This window comes from Phyllobates terribilis, unplaced genomic scaffold (assembly GCF_046119375.1).
Source record: "Phyllobates terribilis strain yellow unplaced genomic scaffold, ASM4611937v1 Scaffold_7__3_contigs__length_470593459, whole genome shotgun sequence".
Classification (NCBI taxonomy): Eukaryota; Metazoa; Chordata; class Amphibia; order Anura; family Dendrobatidae; genus Phyllobates; species Phyllobates terribilis.
The window spans coordinates 202,949,832-202,975,350 of record NW_027362767.1 but is presented as its reverse complement, the minus strand read 5'-3'; positions in this window follow the sequence as shown (position 1 = coordinate 202,975,350).

Sequence of the window (25,519 nt, the reverse complement as noted above, 5' to 3'; positions counted from 1 at the left end):
AGCCATCTATACACAGCAGGAGGCCGCACGTAGCCATCTATACACAGCAGGAGGCCGCACGTAGCCATCTATACACAGCAGGAGGCCGCACGTAGCCATCTATACACAGCAGGAGGCCGCACGTAGCCATCTATACACAGCAGGAGGCCGCACGTAGCCATCTATACACAGCAGGAGGCCACACGTAGCCATCTATACACAGCAGGAGGCCGCACGGCGCCATTTATACACAGCAGGAGGCTGCACGGTGCCATCTATACACAGCAGGAGGCCGCACGGGGCCCCCCCCAGAGACAGCAGGAGGCCGGACGGCGCCATCTATGCACATCGGGAGGCTGCACAGCGCGCCCCCCCAGAGACAGCAGGAGGCCGCACGGCGCCACCTATACACAGCGGGAGGCCGCACGGCGCCATCTATACACAGCAGGGTGTGCCGCACGGTGCCATCTATACACAGCAGGGGGCCGCTCGATGCCATCTATGCACAGTGGGAGGCCGCACGGCGCCATCTATACACAGCGGGAGGCCGCACGGCGCCATCTATACACAGCGGAAGGCTGCACGGTGCCATCTATACACAGCGGGAGGCCGCACGGCGCCTCCCCCCAGAGACAGCAGGAGGCCGCACGGAGCCATCTATACTCAGCAGGAGGCCGCACACAGTCACGCACGCACACAAACATATACAGACATATACATACACGAATAAACACATTTGAAACACAAAAATACATATAAACTGACATCACACAATGATATCTGCCTGCACACACACACACACACACACACACACACATACACACACATACATATATACACACGCAGACACATACTCACCATCCCCCGGCTCGGCTCCAGTCCTGCTCTTTTCCGGTGCAGCACTGCAGGCCGGGTGCACACTGCGTGACTTCACAGCTAGGAGACACGGCCGCGCACAGGGCCGTGTCTCCTAGCAGTGACGCGGCCGGGCCAGCACAGGGAAGTTAACTGCTGCAGTGCTGGCCCGGCCGAAGAAGAAGCAGCGTCCGTGCGCCGCTGCAGGGGGAGCGGTCCAGGGGCCCCCCCGCCACTGTCTGCCGGTATGTGCCGCGGCGCCGCACATATAATGAGGACAATCTGGCCATAGACACCCCGGAGCCCCGGGCCCCCTGGAGGTTCGGGGCCCCGGGCGGTAGCCCAGATCGTCCTCATTATAATCCGCCTATGATCCTGAGGGGCCACATGAGAGACTGTGACTGTTGTGGAGCCCGAACCAATAGGCTGAAATTAATTCTGCTCAATATTAATATTAATGAAATTATTTTTTTATATTAATTGTATGACTTAATATTGAGCAGAATTAAGTATACTGACATCCCCTATATACAGTGTGAGCCCCCACATAGCCCCTACATCTATAATATAATCAGGGTTGTGTCCGTCTGTCTGAAACCTCTATAGACTGTGCCTGCGTAATGTGACTGCGCAGTCTGGCCCCAGACAGAAGGACCACATGCACAACCCAGACAGGGATGAGGGATGAGGAGTGTGGTGCCGGAGATTGCGGTATGCGTAGGTGACGCGCCCCCTGGGTAGCAGTGACCCGGTCCGTGACCCAGGGCGGTCAATTAAAGGGAAAGTAAAAGGGGAATAAAGTTTAGAGAATGTTTGTGACGCCACCCGTGGTATGCGGCAATATGGAACCGCCGCTGCGGTGCAGATCCACTGGAGCTGATGGTGACGCAGCAGAGTTGGTTCAGCTTTCCACAGGTAGAGCCAAGCTCCAGGGCAGCATATAGGGATGCTATGAGGTAGATGTTGTCGGTGCGGTGTAGTGCAGGGCTGGTGGCGCAGTAATAAGTCAAGGACACAGTGGGGTGCAGCCTTCAGGTTTTACTCACAGTTCAAGGCAGTTCCAGGTCACCGCTGCAGCCGGTAATGACTGCCCACGTCGTCCTGTGTCCACCGGGGTAGGGATCCAGCAATCTCTCAGGTATCTCAGGAGCACTTGGACCCCGTTCTGTGTACCTCTCCAGGTCGTCTCACTGCGCTGGCTCTCACTCTCCTGCCCTGCGCCTCACACTCAGTGCCCTAAGCCAGTGGCCGCGGGCCTTGTTGGGCAATGTCCTCTTTGTCCCCTTGGTCCTCTATGGCCACCTTTTCGGCGATTAAGTCACGTTTCTATGAACTTAAGACACATACAGTCATGGCCAAAAGTTTTGAGAATGACACCAAAATTATATTTTCACATGATCTGCTGGCCTCTGGTTTTTATTAGTGTGTGTCTGATGTTTATATCACATACAGAAATATAATTGCAATCATATTATGAGTACCAATAGGTTATATTGACAGTTAGAATGAGTTAATGCAGCAAGTCAATATTTGCAGTGTTGCCCCTTCTTCTTCAAGACCTCTGTAATTCTCCCTGGCATGCTCTCAATCAACTTTTGGACCAAATCCTGACTGATAGCAGTCCATTCTTGCATAATCAATGCTTGCATTTTGCCAGAATTTGTTGGTTTTTGTTTGTCCACCCGTCTCTTGATGATTGACCACAAGTTCTCAATGGGATTAAGATCTGGGGAGTTTCCAGGCCATGGACCCAAAATCTCTATGTTTTGTTCCATGAGCCATTTAGTTATCACCTTTGCTTTATGGCAAGCTGCTCCATCATGCTGGAAAAGGCATTGTTGGGCGCCAAACTGCTCTTGGACGGTTGGGAGAAGTTGCTCTTGGAGGACATTTTGGTACCATTCTTTATTCATGGCTGTGTTTTTAGGCAAGACTGTGAGTGAGCGGATTCCCTTGGCTGAGAAGCAACCCGACACATGAATGGTTTCAGGATGCTTTACAGTTGGCATGAGACAAGACTGGTGGTAGCGCTCACTTCTTCTTCTCCGAATAAGCTGTTTTCCAGATGTCCCAAACAATCGAAAAGGGGATTCATCAGAGAAAATGACTTTGCCCCAGTCCTCAGCAGTCCACTCCCTGTACCTTTTGCAGAATATCAGTCGGTCCCTGATGTTTTTTCTGGAGAGAAGTGGCTTCTTTGCTGCCCTCCTTGAAACCAGCCCTTGCTCAAAGAGTCTCCGCCTCACAGTGCGTGCAGAAGCACTCACACCAGCCTGCTGCCATTCCTGAGCAAGCTTGGCACTGCAGGTAGTCCGATCCCGCAGCTGAAACAGTTTTAAGATACGGTCCTGGCGCTTGCTGGTCTTTCTTGGGCGCCCTGGAGCCTTTTTGACAACAATGGAAGCTCTCTCCTTGAAGTTCTTGATGATGCGATAGATTGTTGACTGAGGAGCAATCTTTGTAGCTGCGATACTCTTCCCTGTTAGGCCATTTTTGTGCAGTGCAATGATGGCTGCACGTGTTTCTTTAGAGATAACCATGGTTAACTGAAGAGAAACAATGATACCAAGAACCAGCTTCCTTTTAAAGTGTCCAGTGATGTCATTCTTACTTAATCATGACTGATTGATCGCCAGCCCTGTCCTCATCAACACCCACACCTGTGTTAATGGATCAATCACTAAAACGATGTTAGCTGCTCCTTTTAAGGCAGGACTGCAATGATGTTGAAATGTGTTTTGGGGGTTAAAGTTCATTTTCTGGGCAAATATTGACTTTGCAAGTACAGTAATTGCTGTTAAGCTGATCACTCTTTGACATTCAGGAGTATATGCAAATTGCCATTACAAAAAATGAAGCAGTAAACTTTGGAAAAATTACTATTTGTCTCATTCTCAATACTTTTGGCCATGACTGTACACACACATATATATATTATATATATATATATATACAGTATGTGTGTGTGTATATATATATATATAACAAGAAAAGGAGACCGTAAGCCGTACTGCTGTGAGTTTAACAGTTCACAGGCCCAGGCAATATGCCCTCTATAGCACTCTACATACAATATGAGCCCCCACACAGACTACCTATATAAAGCATTAGCCCCCACATAGTCCCCCTATATAAAGTATTAGCCCCCACATAGCCCCCTTATATACAGGATGAGCCCCCACACAGCCCCCCTATATATAGGATGAGCCCCCACACAGTCCCCCTATACACAGGATGAGCTCCCACATAGCTGCCTATGTACTGTATGAGCCCCCACATAGCTGCCTATATACAGTATGAGCCCCATATAGCCTCCTATATATAGTATGAGCCCACACATAGCTGTCTGTATACAGTATGAGCCCCCACATAGCTGCCTATATACAGTATGAGCCCCATATAGCTGCCTATATACAGTATAAACCCCCACATAGCAGCCTATATACAGTATGAGCCCCATATAGCCTCCTATATATAGTATGAGCCCACACATAGCTGCCTGTATACAGTATGAGCCCCCACATAGCTGCCTATATACAGTATAAACCCCCACATAGCCTCCTATCTACAGTAGGAGCCCCCACATATTCCCCTATATACATTATGAGTCCCCAAATAGCCTCCTATATACAGTATGAGCCCTCAAATAGCCTCTTATATACAGTATGAGCCCCCACATAGCTGACTATATACAGTATGACCCCCACATAGCTGCCTATATACAGTATGAGCCCCCACAGAGCCTCCTATATACAGTATGAGCTCCCATATAGCTGCTTATATACAGTATGAGCCCTATATAGCCCCCTATATATAGTATGAGCCCACACATAGCTGCCTATATACAGTATGATCCACCACATATTCCCCTATATACATGAGCCTCCATATAGCCTCCTATATACAGTATGTGCTCTCATATAGCCTCTCTATATATAGTATGTGCTCTCATTAGCTGCCTATATACAGTATGACCCCCACATAGCTGCATATATACAGTATGAGCCCCCACATAGCAGCCTATATACAGTATGAGCCCCCACATAGCTGCCTATATACAGTATGAGCCCCATATAGCCTCTTATATACAGTATGAGCCCTCATAGCTTCTCATATACAGTATGAGCCCCCACAAAGCTGCCTATATACAGTATGAACCTCCACAAAGTTGCCTATATGAAGTATGAGCCATCACATAGTACACTATATAGTGTATGAGCCCCCCATAGCTGCCTATATACAGTATGAGCCCCCATATAGACTCCTATAGAGTATGAGCCCCCACATTAACTCCTATCTACAGTATGAGCCCCCCACATAGCCTCTCATATAGCCTCTCTATATATAGTATGTGCTCTCATTAGCTGCCTATATACAGTATGACCCCCACATAGCTGCATATATACAGTATGAGCCCCCACATAGCAGCCTATATACAGTATGAGCCCCCACATAGCTGCCTATATACAGTATGAGCCCCGTATAGCCTCTTATATACAGTATGAGCCCTCATAGCTTCTCATATACAGTATGAGCCCCCACAAAGCTGCCTATATACAGTATGAACCTCCACAAAGTTGCCTATATGAAGTATGAGCCATCACATAGTACACTATATAGTGTATGAGCCCCCCATAGCTGCCTATATACAGTATGAGCCCCCATATAGACTCCTATAGAGTATGAGCCCCCACATTAACTCCTATCTACAGTATGAGCCCCCCACATAGCCTCTTATCTATAGTATAAGCCTACACATAGCTGTCCATATACAGTATGAGCCCCATATAGACTCTTATATATAGTATGAGCCCCCCACATAGCTGCCTATATACACACACGTGGTCAAAATTGTTGGTACCCCTCGTTTAATGAAATAAAAACCTACAATGGTCACAGAAATAACTTGAATCTGACAAATATAATAATAAATTAAACATTTCTGAAAATGAACAAATGAAAGTCAGACATTGCTTTTCTGCTTCCACAGAATTAAAAAAAAAATTAAACTCCTGAAATCGGCCTGGTCAGAAAAGATGAGACTCTTTGCTGAACAACCTTTTGAGGCAATCACTGCAATCAAACCATTCCTGTAACTGTCAATGAGACTTCTGCACCTCTCGACAGGTATTTTGGCCGACTCCTCATGAGCAAACTGCTCCAGTTGTCTCGAGTTTGAAGGTTGCCTTTTCCAGACGCCATGTTTCAGCTCTTTCCAAAGATGCTCAATAGGATTTAGGTCAGGGCTCATAGAAGCCACTTCAGAATAGTCCAATGTTTTCCTCTTAGCCATTCTTGGGTGTTTGTAGCTCTGTGTTTTGGCTCATTATCCTGTTGCAAGACCCATGACCTGCGACTGAGACCAAGCTTTCTGACACTGGGCAGCACATTTCTCTCTAGAATCCCTTGATAGTCTTGAGATTTCATTGTAACCTGCACAAAATCAAGACACCCTGTGCCAGATGCAGCAGACCAGCCCCAGAACATAACAGAGCCTCCACCATGTTTCACAGTAGGGACAGTGTTCTTTTCTTGATATACTTCATTTTTCCGTCTGTGAACATAGAGCTGGTGTGCCTTGCCAAAAACTTCCATTTTTGTGTCATCTGTCCATAGGACATTCTCCCAGAAGCTTTGTGGCTTGTCAACATGTAGTTTGGCAAATTCCAGTCTGGCTTTATGATTTTTCTTCAACAATGGTGTTGTCCCATGGTTTTTAAATTGCTGAATAATATGTGCAAATGTAGTCACAGGAACATCAAGCTGGTTGGAGATGGGTTATACCTTTACCTTTAACATGCTTGTCTATAATTATCTTTCTAATCTCCTGAGACAACTCTTTCCTTTGCTTCCTCTGGTCCATGTTGAGTGTGGTACATACCATGTCACCAATCAGCACAGTGAGTATCTGTAGCCCTATACACAGGCCCACTGACTGATTACAAGATTGTAGACACCTGTCATGCTAACTAGTGGACAGAACTTGATTTAACATGTCTCTTTTGTCACATTATTTTCCGTGGTACCATCATTTCTGTCCAGACCTATTTCATGAGTTTCATTTTTTTTATATTCTGTGGAAGCAGGGTTGAAAAGCAATGTATAACTTTCATTTGTTCATTTTCATAGATTTTTAATTTATTATTACTTTTCTCAGATTCAAGTTATTTCTGTGACCTTTGTGGGTTTTTCTTTCATTAAACGTGGCGTACCAACAATTTTGACCACGTGTGTACAGTATGAGCCCCCAAATAGCTGCCTATACACAGTATGAGCCCAAAATACAGCCTCCTATCTACAGTATGAGCCCCCACATAGCCGCCGATATACAGTATGAGCCCCCATATAGCCTCTTATATATAGTATGAGCCCCCATATAGTATCTTATATACAGTATGAGCCCCCACATCACTGCCTATATACAGTATGAGCCCCCACATAGCTGCCTATATACAGTATTAGCCCCCACATAGCTGCCTATATACAGTATGAGCCCCCACATAGCTGCCTATATACAGTATGAGCCCCTGCCTAGCCTCCTAGATACAGTATGAGCCAGCCCCCACATAGCTGCCTATATACAGTATGAGCCCCCACATAGCTGCCTTTATACAGTATGAGCCCCCACATAGCTGCCTTTATACAGTATGAGCCCCCACATAGCTGCCTATATACAGTATGAGCCCCCACATAGCTGCCTTTATACAGTATGAGCTACCATATAGCCTCCTGTATATAGTATGAGCCCCCACATAGTCTCCCATATACAGTATGAGCCCCCATATCGCTGGCTATATACAGTATGAGCCCCCACATAGCTGCTTATATAAATAGTATGAGCCCGTACAAAGATGCCTATATACAGTATGATCCCCAATACAGCCTCTTATCTACAATATGAGCCCCCACATAGCCACCTATATACAGTATGAGCCCTCATATAGCTTCTTATATACAGTATGAGTCCCAATATCGCTGCCTATATACAGTATGAGCCCCCAAATAGACTCCCATATATAGTATGAGCCCCCACTTAGCCTCCTATCTACATTATAAACCCACACATATCTGCCTATATACAGTATGAGCCCCCATATAGACTCCTATATTTAGTATGAGCCTCCACATAAACGAGGGGTACCAACAATTTTGACCACGTGTGTACAGTATGAGCCCCCACATAGCTGCCTATATACAGTATGAGCCCCAAATACATCCTCCTATCTACAGTATGAGCCACCACATAGCCACCTATATACAGTATGACCCTCCACAGTCTCCTATATACAGTATGACCCTCCACATAGCTGCCTATATACAGTATGAGCCCCCACATAGCTGCCTATATACAGTATGAGCCCGCGCAAAGCTGCGTATATACAGTATGAGCCCCAAATACAGCCTCCTATCTACAGTATGAGCCACCACATAGCCACCTATATACAGTATGACCCTCCACAGTCTCCTATATACAGTATGACCCTCCACATAGCCATCTATATACAGTATGAGCCCCCACATAGCCGCCTATATACAGTATGAGCCCCCACATAGCCGCCTATATACAGTATGAGCCCCCATATAGCCGCCTATATACAGTATGAGCCCCCACATAGCTGCCTATATACAGTATGAACCCCCACATAGCTGCCTATATACAGTATGAGCCCCCACATAGCTGCCTATATACAGTATGAGCCCCCACATAGCCGCCTATCTACAGTATGAGCCACCACGTAGCCACCTATATACAGTATGACCCTCCACAGTCTCCTATATACAGGATGACCCTCCACATAGCCGCCTATATACAGTATGAGCCCCCACATAGCCGCCTATATACAGTATGAGCCCCCACATAGCCGCCTATATACAGTATGAGCCCCCACATAGCTGCCTATATACAGTATGAGCCCCCACATAGCTGCCTATATACAGTATGACCCTCCACAGTCTCCTATATACAGGATGACCCTCCACATAGCCGCCTATATACAGTATGAGCCCCCACATAGCCGCCTATATACAGTATGAGCCCCCACATAGCTGCCTATATACAGTATGAGCCCCCACATAGCTGCCTATATACAGTATGAGCCCCCACATAGCTGCCTATATACAGTATGAGCCCCCACATAGCCGCATATATACAGTATGAGCCCCCACATAGCCGCCTATATACAGTATGAGCCCCCACATAGCCGCCTATATACAGTATGAGCCCCCACATAGCTGCCTATATACAGTATGAGCCCCCACATAGCTGCCTATATACAGTATGAGCCCCCACATAGCCGCCTATATACAGTATGAGCCCCCACATAGCTGCCTATATACAGTATGAGCCCCCACATAGCCGCCTATATACAGTATGAGCCCCCACATCGCAGTCTATATACAGTATGAGCCCCCACAAACTGTAGCTGCCTATATATGTGACGCCCTGCGGCTGCAGGCTGTCACAGAACTCCCCGGTGTTGCACAGATGGATTCTCCCCAGTGGCCTCAATACATGCAGTCACCTCCACCCAAGTCCACTAGATGGAGCCCTGTCAGGTATATATATACTGGGGGGTGGAGTTCAGGAAGTCAGTCAGTGGGAAGCAGGGAGTGTGGCACAATGCACAATGCTGCAGCACCAGACAAGCTGAAGTCTGTGTGGCTGAAAACCAGGCTAGGCCCAAGCTGCGGGCTAGTCTGGCCAGTGAGAGCCTAGAGTGGGCTAGAAGGCAAGGAGAAGAGAAGAGCCATGAGGGACAGAGGAACCACAGAGGGTTCATTCCCTTATGCAAGCCGGGCACCGGGCCCGAGCCTATTGGGACCTCCATGCCCAGTAGGGAATCCGGCATACTGAGGAGGATTTCATATCCCTCAGTCCACCCGTGAATAGCGCACATTTAGAGAACTGGGTACCACGAAGGCCCCAGCGTCCAGGGATCGTGGTAACCAGTGGGAAAGCCCTCGCCGCCAAGCAAGACGGGTGAGAGAAACATCAAGGAAGTTAGAGCATGTTCCAGGCAGTTCAGAAGCTCCAAGTAGAGAGACAGGAAGATACAGACAAGGAGGCCTTACACCCGCTCACTGGGGAGCAAGACCAGAAGTGCACACCATCTACAAGTACCCCGGACTGTACCTGACTACCATCTGCAGTAAAGGTACTGAAACTAGCCCCGGTGTGTGTGTCTGTTCTTCCTCTGACCCGGCTGGGTCTCCCTCTCCTGCATCCCTTCACACCATCCCTGCCCCGGGGCCCGCTCCACCTGTGGGGAGCAGAAACACCTCAGCTGCCATCCCAACACCCCCGGAGGTCTGAAGCAGCGCTGGTAATCATTACCAGGTACCACAGGTGGCATCACAAACTATTTACTTTATTTTTATTTCTATCCAAGTTCCAATCCCCTTTTTCAAGAGTGACCCCAGGGTACGGACCCGGGAGCCGACCACCGCGACATCCCCAAACCAGGCAAAGGCCTGGGTACCGAGTCGTCCCCATCCCCTGGGCGCGTCATATACAGTATGAGCCCCCACGTAGCTGCCTATATACAGTATGAGCCCCCACATCGCTGCCTATATACAGTATGAGCCCCCATATAGCCTCATATATAGTATGAGCCCCTATATAGTATCTTATATACAGTATGAGCCCCAACATCGCTGTCTATATACAGTATGACCCTCCACATAGCTGCCTATATACAATATGGGCCCCCACATCGCTGCCTATATACAGTATGGGCCCCAACATCGCTGCCTATATACAGTATGAGCCCCCACATAGCTGCCTATATGCAGTATGAGCCCCCATATAGCTGCCTATATACAGTATGACCCTCCACAGTCTCCTATATACAGTATGAGCCCCCACATAGCCGCCTATATACAGTATGAGCCCCCACATAGCTGCCTATATACAGTATGAGCCCCCACATAGCTGCCTATATACAGTATGAGCCCTCACATAGCTGCCTATATACAGTATGAGCCCCCACATAGCTGCCAATATACAGTATGAGCCCCCACATAGCTGCCTATATACAGTATGAGGCCTCACATAGCAGCTTATATATAGTATGAGCCCGCACAAAGCTGCCTACAGTGGTGGCCAAAAGTATTGGCACCCCTGCAATTTTGTCAGATAATACTCAGTTTCTTCCTGAAAATGATTGCAATCGCAAATTCTTTGGTATTATTATCTTCATTTAATTTGCTTGCAAGGAAAAAACACAAAAGAGAATGAAGCAAAAATCAAATCATTGATCATTTCACACAAAACTCCAAAAATGGGCCAGACAAAAGTATTGGCACCCTCAGCCTAATACTTGGTTGCACAACCTTTAGCCAAAATAACTGCGAACAACCGCTTCCGGTAACCATCAATGAGTTTCTTACAATGCTCTGCTGGAATTGTAGACCATTCTTCTTTGGCAAACTGCTCCAGGTCCCTGATATTTGAAGGGTGCCTTCTCCAAACTGCCATTTTGAGATCTCTCCACAGGTGTTCTATGGGATCCAGGTCTGGACTCATTGCTGGCCACCTTAGAAGTCTCCAGTGCTTTCTCTCAAACCATTTTATAGTGCTTTTGGAAGTGTGTTTTGGGTCATTGTCCTGCTGGAAGACCCATGACCTCTGAGGGAGACCCAGCTTTCTCAAACTGTGCCCTACATTATGCTGCAAAATTTGTTGGTAGTCTTCAGACTTCATAATGCCATGCACACGGTCAAGCAGTCCAGTGCCAGAGGCAGCAAAGCAACCCCAAAACATCAGGGAACCTCCGCCATGTTTGACTGTAGGGACCGTGTTCTTTTCTTTGAATGCCTCTTTTTTTTTCCTGTACACTCTATGTTGATGCTTTTTCCCAAAAAGATCTACTTTTGTCTCATCTGACCAGAGAACATTCTTCCAAAACGTTTTAGGCTTTCTCAGGTAAGTTTTGGCAAACTCCAGCCTGGCTTTTTTATGTCTTGGGGTAAGAAGTGGGGTCTTCCTGGGTATCCTACCATACAGTTTCTTTTCATTCAGACGCCGACGGATAGTACGGGTTGACACTGTTGTACCCTCGGACTGCAGGGCAGCTTGAACTTGTTTGGATGTTAGTCGAGGTTCTTTATCCACTATCTGCACAATCTTGCGTTGAAATCTCTCGTCAATTTTTCTTTTCCGTCCACATCTAGGGAGGTTAGCCACAGTGCCATGGGCTTTACATTTCTTGATGACACTGCGCACGGAAGACACAGGAACATTCAGGTCTTTGGAGATGGACTTGTAGCCTTGAGATTGCTCATGCTTCCTCACAATTTGGTTTCTCAAGTCCTCAGACAGTTCTTTGGTCTTCTTTCTTTTCTCCATGCTCAATGTGGTACACACAAAGACACAGGACAGAGGTTGAGTCAACTTTAATCCATGTTAACTGGCTGCAAGTGTGATTTAGTTATTGCCAACACCTGTTAGGTGCCACAGGTAAGTTACAGGTGCTGTAAATTACACGAATTAGAGAAGCATCACATGATTTTTCAAACAGTGCCAATACTTTTGTCCACCCCCTTTTTTAGGTTTGGTGTGGAATTATATCCAATTTGGCTTTAGGACAATTCTTTTTGTGTTTTTTCATTGAAGACAAATTAAATGAAGATAATAATACCAAAGAATTTGTGATTGCAATCATTTTCAGGAAGAAACTGAGTATTATCTAACAGAATTGCAGGGGTGCCAATACTTTTGGCCACCACTGTATATACAGTATGAGCCCCACATAGCTCCCTATATACAGTATGAGCACCCACATAGCGGCTTATATATAGTATGAGCCCGCACAAAGCTGCCTATACACAGTATGAGCCCCAATACAGCCTCTTATATACAGTATGAGCCCCCACATAGCCACCTATATACAGTATGAGCCCACATATAGCCTTTTATATACAGTATGAGCCCCCATATAACCTCTTATATACAGTGTGAGCCCCAATATCACTGCCTATATATAGTATGAGCCCCCACAAAGATGCATATATGCAGTATGAGCCCCCAAATAGTCTCCTATATACAGTATGAGCCCCCACATACCTGCCTATATACAGTATGAACACCCATATAGACTCCTATATATAGTATGCGCCCCCACATAGCCGCCTATATACAGTATTGTGACGCCCAGCTGTGCTTGGTATCACAGATCCTAGAAGGGTGTATTGATGGATTCTTCCACAAGAGGCCCCCATAACCATTCACACATCTGCACATTCCACCTCAGACCAGCAGAGGGAGCCCGTTAGGGATATAAAAGGGAAGGTGGAGCCAGGCAGCAGTCAGTCAGAGTCTATGCTGGAGTCTAAGTTGGAGTTCAGTCTGGTTTAGCAGTGAGTCCAGTACAGTCTGAGAAGAGTTACCTCAGAGGACAAAAGCCTGTTCCAGCTCCTGCAATTGCTATCCTGCAGTGGAGCTTATCCAGATCAAGACTCGGTGTAGCTCAGAGAGGTGAGCTTCAGGTGTGCCGGCGCCATAAGATCGGTGAAGAGCGGCAAGCTGCCGTTAGTGTGAGTAGCCTAGTGAGGGCCCCGAGTAGGCCGAAGGCGAGTCGAGAGTTAGTACATAGGGGGCAGAGGAGCTTAAATAGCTCACCCCGAAGCAGATACCGGATCCTAAGTTTACCGGGATCTCTATGACCCAGTAAAGTGTAACCGGAATCCCTGGAGAACTACAAGTCCCAGGATCGCTACAGTGCTGATAAGTACCAGAGCCAGGAGACACATAGGCCCCGTAGGTCGGGAGCGTGCACTGCAAGAGAAGGCCCTACCACAAGGTCAGCCAGCGCAGGACAGAGACAAAGTTAGGCCTAGCTCCAGGCAGGTCAGAAACTTACCACGCAGAGGCAAGAAACAGGAGGCCATACGCCCGCTCACTGGGGAGGATCCTGACATGCACCCTTCACCCTACAGTGCTCTGGGATGTGCCTGAATTTCCATCAGTAAAAGCTACTGAAGTGACTATCGTGTCTGTCCCTGTTCTTGCTCTGACCCAGCTGGGCCTAGCCTGTCCTGCATCCCCTCTTCATACACTGCCCTGAGGCCTAGCTCCACCTGTGGGGAGCGATACCATCTAAGCTGCATTATCACCGGCCTCAGTGGACTGCCGCAGCGCTGGTGAATCTCACCAGAAACCACGGGTGGCGTCACGAACTTTAATAAAACTAGTAAACAACTAAAATGCCCCATTTTAAAGAGTACCCCAGAGTACGGGCCCGGGAGCCGACCACCGCGACATCCCCAAGGTCAGGCAAATAGGCCCGGGTTCCGAGTCGTCCCTATCCACCCTGGGCGAGTCAGTATGAGCCCCCACATAAGTTGCCTATATACAGTATGAGCCCCCACATAGCTGCCTATATACAGTATCAACCCCCATATACAATGCGTGCAGAATTATTAGAAAAAATGCGTATTTTGATCAGATGATACTTTTTATACATGTTGTCCTACTCCAAGCTGCATAGACTTGAGAGCCAACTACCAATTAAGTAAATCTGGTGATGTGCATCTCTGTAATGAGGAGGGGTGTTGACTAATGACATCAACACCCTATATAAGGTGTGCTTAATTATTAGGCAACTTCCTTTCCTTTGGCAAAATGGGTCAGAAGAGAGATTTGACGGGCTCTGAAAAGTCCAAAATTGTGAGATGTCTTGCAGAGGGATGCAGCAGTCTTGAAATTTCCAAACTTTTGAAGCGTGATCACCGAACAATCAAGCGTTTCATGGAAAATAGCCAACAGGGTCTCAAGAAGCGTGTTGGCCAAAAAAGACGCAAAATAACTGCCCATGAATTGAGGAAAATCAAGCATGAAGCTGCCAAGATGCCATTTGCCACCAGTTTTGCCATATTTCAGAGCTGCAACGTTACTGGAGTATCAAAAAGCACAAGGTGTGCGATACTCAGGGACATGGCCAAGGTAAGGAAGGCTGAAAAACGACCACTTTTGAACAAGAAACATAAGATAAAACGTCAAGAATGGGCCAAGAAATAGAAAGACTGATTTTTCAAAGGTTTTATGGACTGATGAAATGAGAGTGACTCTTGATGGGTCAGATGGATGGGCAGAGGCTGGATCAGTAAAGAGCAGAGAGCTTCACTCCTACTCAGACGCCAGCAAGGTGGAGGTGGGGTACTGGTATGGGCTGGTATCATCAAAGATGAACTTGTGGGACCTTTTCGGGTTGAGGATGGAGTGAAGCTCAACTCCCAGACCTACTGCCAGTTTCTGGAAGACAACTTCTTCAAGCAGTGGTACAGGAAGAAGTCGGTATCGTTCAAGAAAAACATGATTTTCATGCAGGACAATGCTCCATCACATGCATCCAACTACTCCACAGCGTGGATGGCCAGTAAAGGTCTAAAAGAAGAAAAAATAATGACATGGCCCCCTTGTTCGCCTGAACTGAACCCCATAGAGAACCTGTGGTCCATCATAAAATGTGAGATCTACAGGGAGGGAAAACAGTACACCTCTCGGAGCAGTGTCTGGGAGGCTGTGGTGGCTGCTGCACGCAATGTTGATCGAAAACAGATCAAGCAACTGACAGAATCTATGGATGGAAGGCTGTTGAGTGTCATCATAAAGAAAGGAGGCTATATTGATCACTAATTTTTTCTGTTTTTGTTTTTGCATGTCAGAAATGTTTATTTCTAAATTTTGTGCACTGATATTGGTTTACCTGGTGAAAATAAACAAGTGAGATGGGATTATATTTGGTTTTTATTAAGTTGCCTAATAATTCTGCACAGTAATAATTACCTGCACAAACAGATATCCTGCTAAGATAGCCAAATCGAGAAAAAAAACACTCCAACTTCCAAAAATATCAAGCTTGGATATTTATGAGTCGTTTGGGTTGATTGAGAACATAGTTGTTGATCAATAATAAAAATAATCCTCTAAAATACAACTTGCCTAATAATTCTGCACACAGTGTAGACTCCTATATATAGTATGAGCCCCCACATAGCCGCCTATATACAGTATGAGCTGTGAGGTCTTATATAGACAGGTGTGTGCCTTTCCAAATCAAGTCCTATCAGTTTAATTAAACACAGCTGGACTCCAATGAAGGAGTAGAACCATCTCAAGGAGGATCACAAGGAAATGGACAGCATGTGACTTAAATATGAGTGTCTGAGCAAAGGGTCTGAATACTTATGACCATGTGATATTTCAGTTTTTCTTTTTTAATAAATTTGCAAAAATTTCAAAATTTCTGTTTTTTTTTCAGTCAAGATGGGGAGCAGAGTGTACATTAATAAGAAAAAAATGAACTTTTTAGAATTTACCAAATGGCTACAATGAAGCAAAGAGTGAAAAATTTAAAGGTGTCTGAATACTTTCCGTACCCACTGTATCAAGGTAACTAGAAGGAATATAGAGCGCACATAGGGTCTTATCCGAGATAAAGGAAATATATGTGAAAGATAAATCAAATTCACTCACCTATTGGGGTTGTGTAAGACACAACCACTGTACTTAGCATTGGTGGCTGCTGCAAACCCCTAAACAATGATCCTTTGTTGGGTGAAGAGAATGGGGCATCAAACTGCGCTGCTCGTCTGTCAGAATTATGTACCAGAGGAATCCAAGTCGATGTAATAATAAAATAGACTTTATTTCTACGCGTTTCGTGGTGATCACACCACTTCCTCAGGACAGTCTATACCGTATAGACTGTCCTGAGGAAGTGGTGTGATCACCACGAAACGCGTAGAAATAAAGTCTATTTTATTATTACATCGACTTGGATTCCTCTGGTACATAATTCTGACAGGCGAGCAGCGCAGTTTGATGCCCCATTCTCTTCACCCAACAAACGTACCCACTGTATGCAGTATGAGCCCCCAAATAACTGCCTATATACAGTATGAGCCCCCAAATAGCTGCCTATATACAGTATGAGCCCCATATAGCCTTTTATATACAGTATGAGCCCCCATATAGCTTCTTATATACAGAATGAGCCCCAACATCACTGCCTATATACAGTATGTGCCGCCTATACAGCCTCCTATCTACAGTATGAGCCCCGACATAGCTGCTTATATATAGTACTAGATGGTGGCCCGATTCTAACGCATCGGGTATTCTAGAATATGTATGCGGCCGACCGGGCGCAATCAGCAAAACGGTGTTTAAATTTGTCGGTCATATCGGTGACTGGTCGCAGGCGGCAGCCGCGACCAATCGGCGAACCTTGTTAGTGAGGACTGGAGAGCGTGTTTAAATTTGGCGCCAAAATCTCTGATTGGTCGCGGCCGGCAACCGTGACCAATCAGCAAAGCGGTGTTAAAATTTGGCGCCTATATCGCTGATTGGTCACGGCCGGCGGTCACGACTAATCAGCAGAGTGGGGATTAAATTTGGCGCCAATAATGCTGATTGGTCACGGCTAGCGAACGCGACCAATCAGCAGAGCGGTATTTAAATTTGGCGCCAATAATGCTGATTAGTCGCGACCGGTAACCGCGACCAATCAGCAGAGCGGTGTTTAAATTTGGCGCCAATATCGCTGATTGGTCACGGCCGGCCACCGCAACCAATCAGTAAAGCGGTGTTTAAATTTGGCGCCAATAATGCTGATTAGTTTTGGCCGGCAACCGCGACCAATCAGCAGAACGGTGTTTAAATTTGGCGCCAATATCGCTGATTGGTCACGGCCGGTAGTTGCAACTAATCAGCAGAGCGGGGTTTAAATTTGGCGCCAATGCTGATTAGTCGCAACTGGTAACCGCGACCAATCAGCAGAGCGGTGTGTAAATTTGGCGCCAATACTGCTAATTGGTCACGGCCAGCGAACGCGACCAATCAGCAGAGCGGTATTTAAATTTGGCGCCAATAATGCTGATTAGTCTCGACCGGTAACCGCGACCAATCAGCAGAGCGGTGTTTAAATTTGGCGCCAATATCGCTGATTGGTCACGGCCGGTAGTTGCAACTAATCAGCAGAGCGGGGTTTAAATTTGGCGCCAATAATGCTGATTAGTCGCGACTGGTAACCGCGACCAATCAGCAGAGCGGTGTTTAAATTTGGCGCCAATACTGCTGATTGGTCGCAGGCGGCGACCGCGACCAATGAGCAGAGCGGGGTTTAAATTTGGCACCAATACTGCTGATTGGTCGCAGCCGGCAGTCGCGACCAATCAGCAGAGCGGGGTTTAAATTTGGCGCCAATATTGCTGATTGGTCGCAGCCGGCGACCGCGAATAATCAGCAGAGCGGTGTTTAAATTTGGCGCCAATACTGCTGATTAGTCGCGGCCGGCGGTCGCGACCAATCAGCAGAGCGGGGTTTAAATTTGCCGCCCATATCGCTGATTGGTCGCGGCCGCAACCAATCAGCGTCTTATTAGTGAGGACCGGGGAGCGGCGCTGCCTGTGCGGGTACTTCCGCTGCGAGCAGCTGGGAGATGAGCGGCTGCTCGCAGCAGAAGCATCCCTACCGGCGGCGTGGCTCCCCGGTCCTCCGTTCACACTTGTCTTCGGGAGATCAGCGGGCCAAGCCGTTGATCTCCCGACGTTGGCCGCATGGAGGTCAGCAGCGCCGCAGGTCGGGGTAGTTCTGCTGCTAGCGCCGCTCATCTCCCGGCTGCATCGCCGCTGACCTCCGTCCGGCAGATGAGCCGCTAACGGACGCCATCTTTTTTCTGAAATCCCGCGTCGCTGATTGGCCGCGGCCGGACCAATGAGCGACGCGGGATTTCCTGGACAGACAGACAGACGGGATAAGACAATTATATATATAGATGAGCCCACAGATAGCTGCCTATATACAGTATGAGGCCCATATAGACTCCTATATACAGTATAAGCCCCCACATAGCCACCTTTATACATTATGAGATACCATATAGCTTCCTATATATAGTATAAGCCCCCACAGATAGCTGCCTATATGCAGTTTGAGCCCCCACATAGCTGCCTATAAACAGTATGAGCCCCCACATAGCAGCCTATATGCAGTATGAGCCCCCACATAGCTGCCTATATACAATATGACCCCACACATAGCTCATATATATAGGCAAACATCCCATACACATAATAATAAAAAAATATATACTCACATCGCTCCCGTTCCTCCGGTGCTCTGCTCCGATACCCGGGGCTCTACCACTTCTTGTGGTTTTCGTGTACATGCTGGTGCCAGTGTGATGATATTGTGCGCCAGTTGATGACATCATCATGCACACGTCAGAGTCATCGGGAGCTCCTGTGGAACTGTGCAGCCATTCATTGCTGGCAGCGCAGTGCCAGAAAAGCTCCCTGCCAGAAGATGTGCACCACCACAAAACATTATATTGAGGGCGATCTGGCAGTGGGCCGCCCAGGAGCCTCGGATCCCGGGCGGTAGACCAGATTGCCCTCATTATAATCCGCCTATGATGTGGTGTGTGTGACATGGTCAGACACATCCTGTTTGATTTTTGAAGGTGGGACTCAAACTCACAAATCCTATGCGAACAATGCAAGGACTGACAAAAATTACAAGGAAGAAGGACTCCGATACACCCTGTATTAGACATAAAGGAGGACCTCATACACATTCTGTTAAAATTGTTAGGCAGTGGGTCTCCTAGACTCATGAAGCCTATGCACTAAGTGCAAGGGCTGTCCAAAAATTAGAAGGAGGGATTGCAATACACCCTGGAAGACACGTAGAGGAGGGCCTCAGAATAAATTATTAATTGTTGAAAGATTGTGAGTTTTAAATTGTAAAGATTTTACAAACTTTTAAAAATGTAAAAGTCCCAAAGAGACAGAATCTGTCAATGAATGCATGGAAGGAAGCTATCATGTTGTGGACTGTGGAAGTGATGTATGTGACCAAAAGGAACACTAATTTCCATCAGATGATACTGACATTTGACAACGATAAATACACGCAAGATGGAACAAAGCAAGAATTTGACTTGGCCTCTCAATACATTTTTGGACGATTTTAAAAAGATTGCGAATTGGATTGGAAAAAATATTGGAAGATGAAGACCTTTCCCTCTGCTACCGCATACACACGGATGGTACAGTGAAACTACGAATGGTCATTAAATCAGTATATTTTGCCTTCTTTTGTGAATTTCTGTCTACAGATGACCATAAACAGCCTGAATCTGTCAATGAATGCATGGAAAGAAGTTATCATGTTGTGGCTTGTGGAAGAGATGTATGTGACCAGAAGGAGCACTCATTTCCTTCTGATGATACTCATATGAGACAATGAGAAACAGAACAAGATGGCAAAAGCAAGAACTTGACTTGAATGAAACTAAAGTTGTTGATGTGGCTAGCGAAGACTATGTGGATAGTAAAGATCTTGCCACCATTGCTGTATTAAAAATTGAAGAAACAACACAAAACAACGATGGGATGGCGAAGACCTCATTTACTGTAACTACTGAAGAGCAGAGGGTCAGAGCAGTTCAGTTAAAGAGCGTGATTGGCAGAACGATAGCAGACCAGCACATGAAAGAGGCGGACCTACGCCCACAGGAAGTGTGTGGTGAGTCATTGTCTGTAGCCATTTTCTCAGAGACTCATATCCAGAGAGAGAATTTTGAAACCAGTGGGACTCCTACACTGCTAAAGCCTATGCACATAGTGCAAGGCCTAGCAAAAATGTAAAGGAGGAATTGCAGTACACCCTGAAATATACTTACAGGAGGGCCTCAGAAAACATTTTTTTACCAGTTGGAAGGAATGGGCGTCCTAGACTGGTAAAGCATATACATTATGTGCAAGGACAGCCAACAGTTAGAAAGAGGCACTGTGGTACACCCTGGAACAGACGTAGAGGAGGGCCTCAGAAAACATCTTTTTTACCATTTAGAAGAAGTGGGACTCTTAGACTGGTAAAACAAATGCACTAAGTGCAAGGGCTAAAACATCTTTTTTACCCCTGGGGGGTATATACAAATTTATGTAAGAGAATTTTAGAGGTAGGTCCCTAAAAATTATATAGTAGGGCATAATTCCCCCCCCATTGAAAAATTAGGAGTGAGGGTCAGATCATGACCCTGTAGATATGGTGGTTGAGGAGGAGGAGGAAGAGGACACAAAAAAAGTGATGAGTGAGCACTAAAATGCTCGGGTCCTCGTTGCTCGGGTAGAGCAAATCGTAATGCTTGGGTGTTCGACCCGAACAACGAGCCGAATGCAAGTCAAGGGGAAACTCGAGCATTTTTCCAGCAGCCCCCCCGGAGGTCTGGAAGGGGCCTAAAAATTGGCCAAATCGATGGGAACTGCTAAAATGATATGAGAACAGCATGGGGAAGACCCCTAGAAGCATCTCTGACTCCCAGGTCACTGCTGTGAACAATGTTGTCAGAGTATTATGCCACTTTCATGGACAAAATGCATTTTCCTGGAAAAAATGTTAAGGAACATTCTTTCCAGGATAATGACTTGTATATAAGGCAAAATAAATAACCAAAAATAATCCTCCACACATTGGGCTATGTTCACACGTAGCTTTTTTGATGCGTTTTTGCACTTTTGCAGTGCTTTCAACTGTGAAATATACATTCACTGGTAAATGTAATTTTAACATTTTACTACCTTATCTGGCCATGTGGTGTGTGGGACATGATCAGACACATGTTGTTTCATTTATGAAGGAGAGACTGTGAAAGTCACAAAGCCTATTTTTACAAGGCCATCAGGCGGCCCTTACTATTGTTAGAGGGCCAGCAGTCGTCCTTCACTATTGTTAGAGGGCCATCAGCCAGCTATGCTTTGTTGTTCTCATTATTAATGAGTGGGTCTCCTATACTGTTATTGCATATGCAGCAAGTTCAAGGGCTGTCAAAAATTTGGATGCACTCCAATACCCCTTTGAAGAGACGTAGAGGAGGGCCTTATTAAATTTTTTTTTACCATTATAAAGGAATGGGTCTTCTATAGTGGTAATGCCCATGCAGTGACTGCAAGTGCTGCCATAAATTAGGACGCACTCCAATACCCCTTTTAAGACACGTCAAGGAGGTCCTCATTAAAAAAATTATTCCCATTATTAAGGAGTGGGTCTCCTAAAGTGGTAATGACTAAGTGCATGGGCTGAAAAACATTTACCCCTGGGGGGTATGCATGACCATACTGCATTACATACAGAATGTTAGAGGTAGGCCTCTTAAAAAAATTTTCTATGGACATCATAAACACCCTTAAAAAAATTATGTGGGTATTGCATCACGGTCACCCTGGTGATATGGTGGTGGAGGATGGCGAGAAGGAGGAGGACCACAGAAAATGTACAAAATCAGGAAGCTTATACCCATGACTGGATGTGAAGAGGTGCATGGGAATAGACCCCCCTACTCCCCACCAAAAAAAAGGCACTGGATTTAAGTTTATGTTCCGCTGCTATCATCCGGTGGTGTTGACCAGTCTGGCCCAATCTAGCCCTTGTTCATTTTGATAAGACTCAGCTTGTCAGCATTTTCAGGCGGATGTGCCTATCAGTTGTAATGCCCCCAGCAGCACTAAAAACCCGCTCTGACAAATTGCTAGTGGCAGGGCAAGACCCCCAAGGCGTAGAGAGCCAGTTCATGCCACGTGTCCAACTTGGATACCCAATAGTTATAAGTCACAGAGGATCCACGGAGGATGTTGGTAGGGTTATCAAGGTACTACTTCAGCATCTTCTAAAACTATTCCCTTCTTGTCAGAGTACCCCATGCATCAGGGCCTTGGCGCTGGGAGGGTCTGAAAAAACTGTCCCACACCTTTGACAGTGTTCCCCTGCCTCTGCTGCATCGTATTTGTGTCTCCCTCGCCTGTACTCCTTGGTTGTCCAAGAAACTGTGACCTCTGCTGCCAGTGTTATCAGATGGGAATTTTAATAATTCCTCAACAAGGGCCTTCTGGTACTGCAACATTTTATTAGACCTCTCCGCCATGGAAATGTGTCACCCAGGGGGAATATAGGGGACTCGGTACCCGGGCCTTTTACCTTGCTTGGGATGTCACGGCAGTCGGCTCCCGGGCCCGTACTCTGGGGTCTCTCTTAAAAAAGGGATTTTTAGTGTATGGTTTGTTCCGTGACGCCACCTGTGGTTTCCGGTAATGGTTACCGGCGCTGCTGCAGACTTCCAGGGGTGATGAAATGGCAGCTGGGATGTTTCTGCTCCCCACAGGTGGAGCGGACCCCCGGGGCAGAGTTGATGGAAGGGATGCAGGTGAGAGATGGCCAGGTCAAGGGGAATGACGGACACGCACACAGGGGGTTCGCTTCAGTACTTTTACTGGTGTAACGGCAGGTATGGTCCAGGGTACTTGCTAGGAAGGGTGCACTTCAGGACTTCTCCCCAGTGAGCGGGTATAAGGCCTCCTGATCCGTGTCTCCCTCTCTCTAAGCTTCTAGCCAGCCTGGAACTTGGCCTAGCTTCTGTGTTGTGTTGCTCTCTCACCTGACCGCTTGGTAGTAGGACCTTTCTTTGGCAACCACTATCCCTGGACGCCGGGCCTTCGTGGTTCCTAGTCCTGTTGTTGCTGGTAGCTTCAGGATGACCAGGTCTGGAAGCCTCCTGGTATGCCGGTTGTCCCTACTGGGTATAGAGGACCCTGTAGGCGCGGACCCGGTGTCCGGTTTGTGTCTTGGGGTGAGCCTATGATGCTCCTCTGCCCCCTCTACTCCTCTCTCCTCTCCTCTTTGCCTCCGGCCACACTCGGGGCCCTCAGAACACAGCAGCAGACGTGCTGCTCCTTCACTGGTCTCAGCGCCAGCACGCTCTCAGACTTCCTCTCTGTCTCAACTGAACTCTCTAACTGACTGCCTAACTCCACCCTCCATATATATATCCCTAACAGGGCTCCCTCTGGTGGTATGAGGTGGAAGGGTGGAGGTGTCTGCATGTAATGAGGGCCTCTTGTGGAGAAGTCCGTCCATGCACCCTTTTGGGTCCTGTGGTACCTGTAGTAGCAGGGTGCCACAGAAGGGAGAGATAGAAAGTAGCGTGGGTCTAGAAGTGTGACCAACCAGTAATTACTGTCGCCCAAAATGTGTACAATGCGAGAGGTCACGGGAATGGCAGCTGAACATAAAGTCAGCCAATGTGCCAGACTGCCAACAGCCAAGTCTTCCCTGTCCTGACCAAGAGGACGACTGTCCATGCTCTTCTCCTCCTCCTTCTGGTCCTCCTCCTCGTTCTTCCTATCCTCAGGCCATCCACGCTGAACAGATGGTATGACTGTTGTGTGGATAGTACCGTCTGTACTGCAGGAAAACTGCTCCCGTTCCTCCTCCTAGTCTTTCTCCTCCTCCTCATTATCACCCAATCCACGTTGAGATGAGATGAGGCTGGGCTGTGTGGCATCACCCTGTATAGTTCCTTGCTCCATCTCATCATGCTCCGCCTGCAATGTCTCCTCTTTAACTGTGAGCAGCGAGCGTTTCAGTAGACAGAGAAGCGGGATGGTGACTATTTATGGAGTCATTGCTGCTCACCATCTTGGTGGAGTCCTCAATTTTTGGAGGACGGCACAGTCGTCAGTTATCCATGCCCACTCATCAGCTCTTATGTGCGGAGTCTGACTTGAATACCGATGGGCGTGTTGAAGCTGGTACTCAACAACGGCCCTCTGCTACTCATAAATCCTTCCCAACATATGCAACGTTGAGTTCCAATGCGTGGTGACATTGCACATCATTCAGTGAGCTGGAAGCTGCAAATGCTGCTGAAACACGGTGAGGGCGGCGGAAGCTGTAGTTGACTTTCGGAAAGAAGCGCACACGCGGCGTACTTTCACAAGCAGATCAGGCAGATCAGGGTAGATTTTGGGAAACTGCTGAACCACTAGGTTGAGCACATTGGCGAGGCATGGTACGTGTGCGAGTTCGCCTAGCTTCAAAGCCGCCACCAGGTTCCGACCATTGTAACACACGACCATGCCTGGCTGTAGGTTCAGCTGTGAGAGCCACAGATCTACCTGCTCTGTTACAGCTGTCAACAGCTCTGCAGGGGTGCACAGTTTGTCCCCCAAGTATATTAGCTTCAGCACAGCCTGTTGCCGCTTGGTCAAGGCAGTGCTGCAGTGCTTCCAGCTTCCCACTGATGTGGTCATTCGGAGATGGAGGCTGATGAGGAGGAGGTGCAGGAGCTGTAGAATGTGGGAGCGACCCTGATTGACCCAGGGCTCGCAATCCTCTGTGTCGGGAGGACGTGTTCCGTCCAAGGGTCCGACTGGGTCCCGGCTTCCACTATATTAACCCAGTGTGCCATCAGCGAGATGTACTGTCCCTGGCCACAAGCACTTGTCCATGTGTCTATGGTTAGGTGGACCTTCCCAGTAACTGTATTGTTGAGAGCATGGGTAATGTTCTGGGACACGTGCTTGTGTAAGGCGGGGACGGCACACTAGGAGAAATAGTGGCGGCTGGGGACCGAGTACCGAGGGACGGCCGCCGCCATGAGATTGCAAAAAGACTCCGTCACCACGAGCCTAAAAGGCAACATTTCATGTGCAAGTAGTCTAGAAATGTGGCAGTTTAGCACTGTTGACTGTGGGTAGTTGGCTGCATGTTTGCGCTTGCATTCAAAGGACTGGGGTAGGGACAACTGAACGCTACACTGGTACAAGGACGTGGACGTGGCTCCCGATGGTGGTGGTTGTGAGTGTGCAACAAAAGGTGCAGGACAGGAGGCATCTTCGCCTGTGC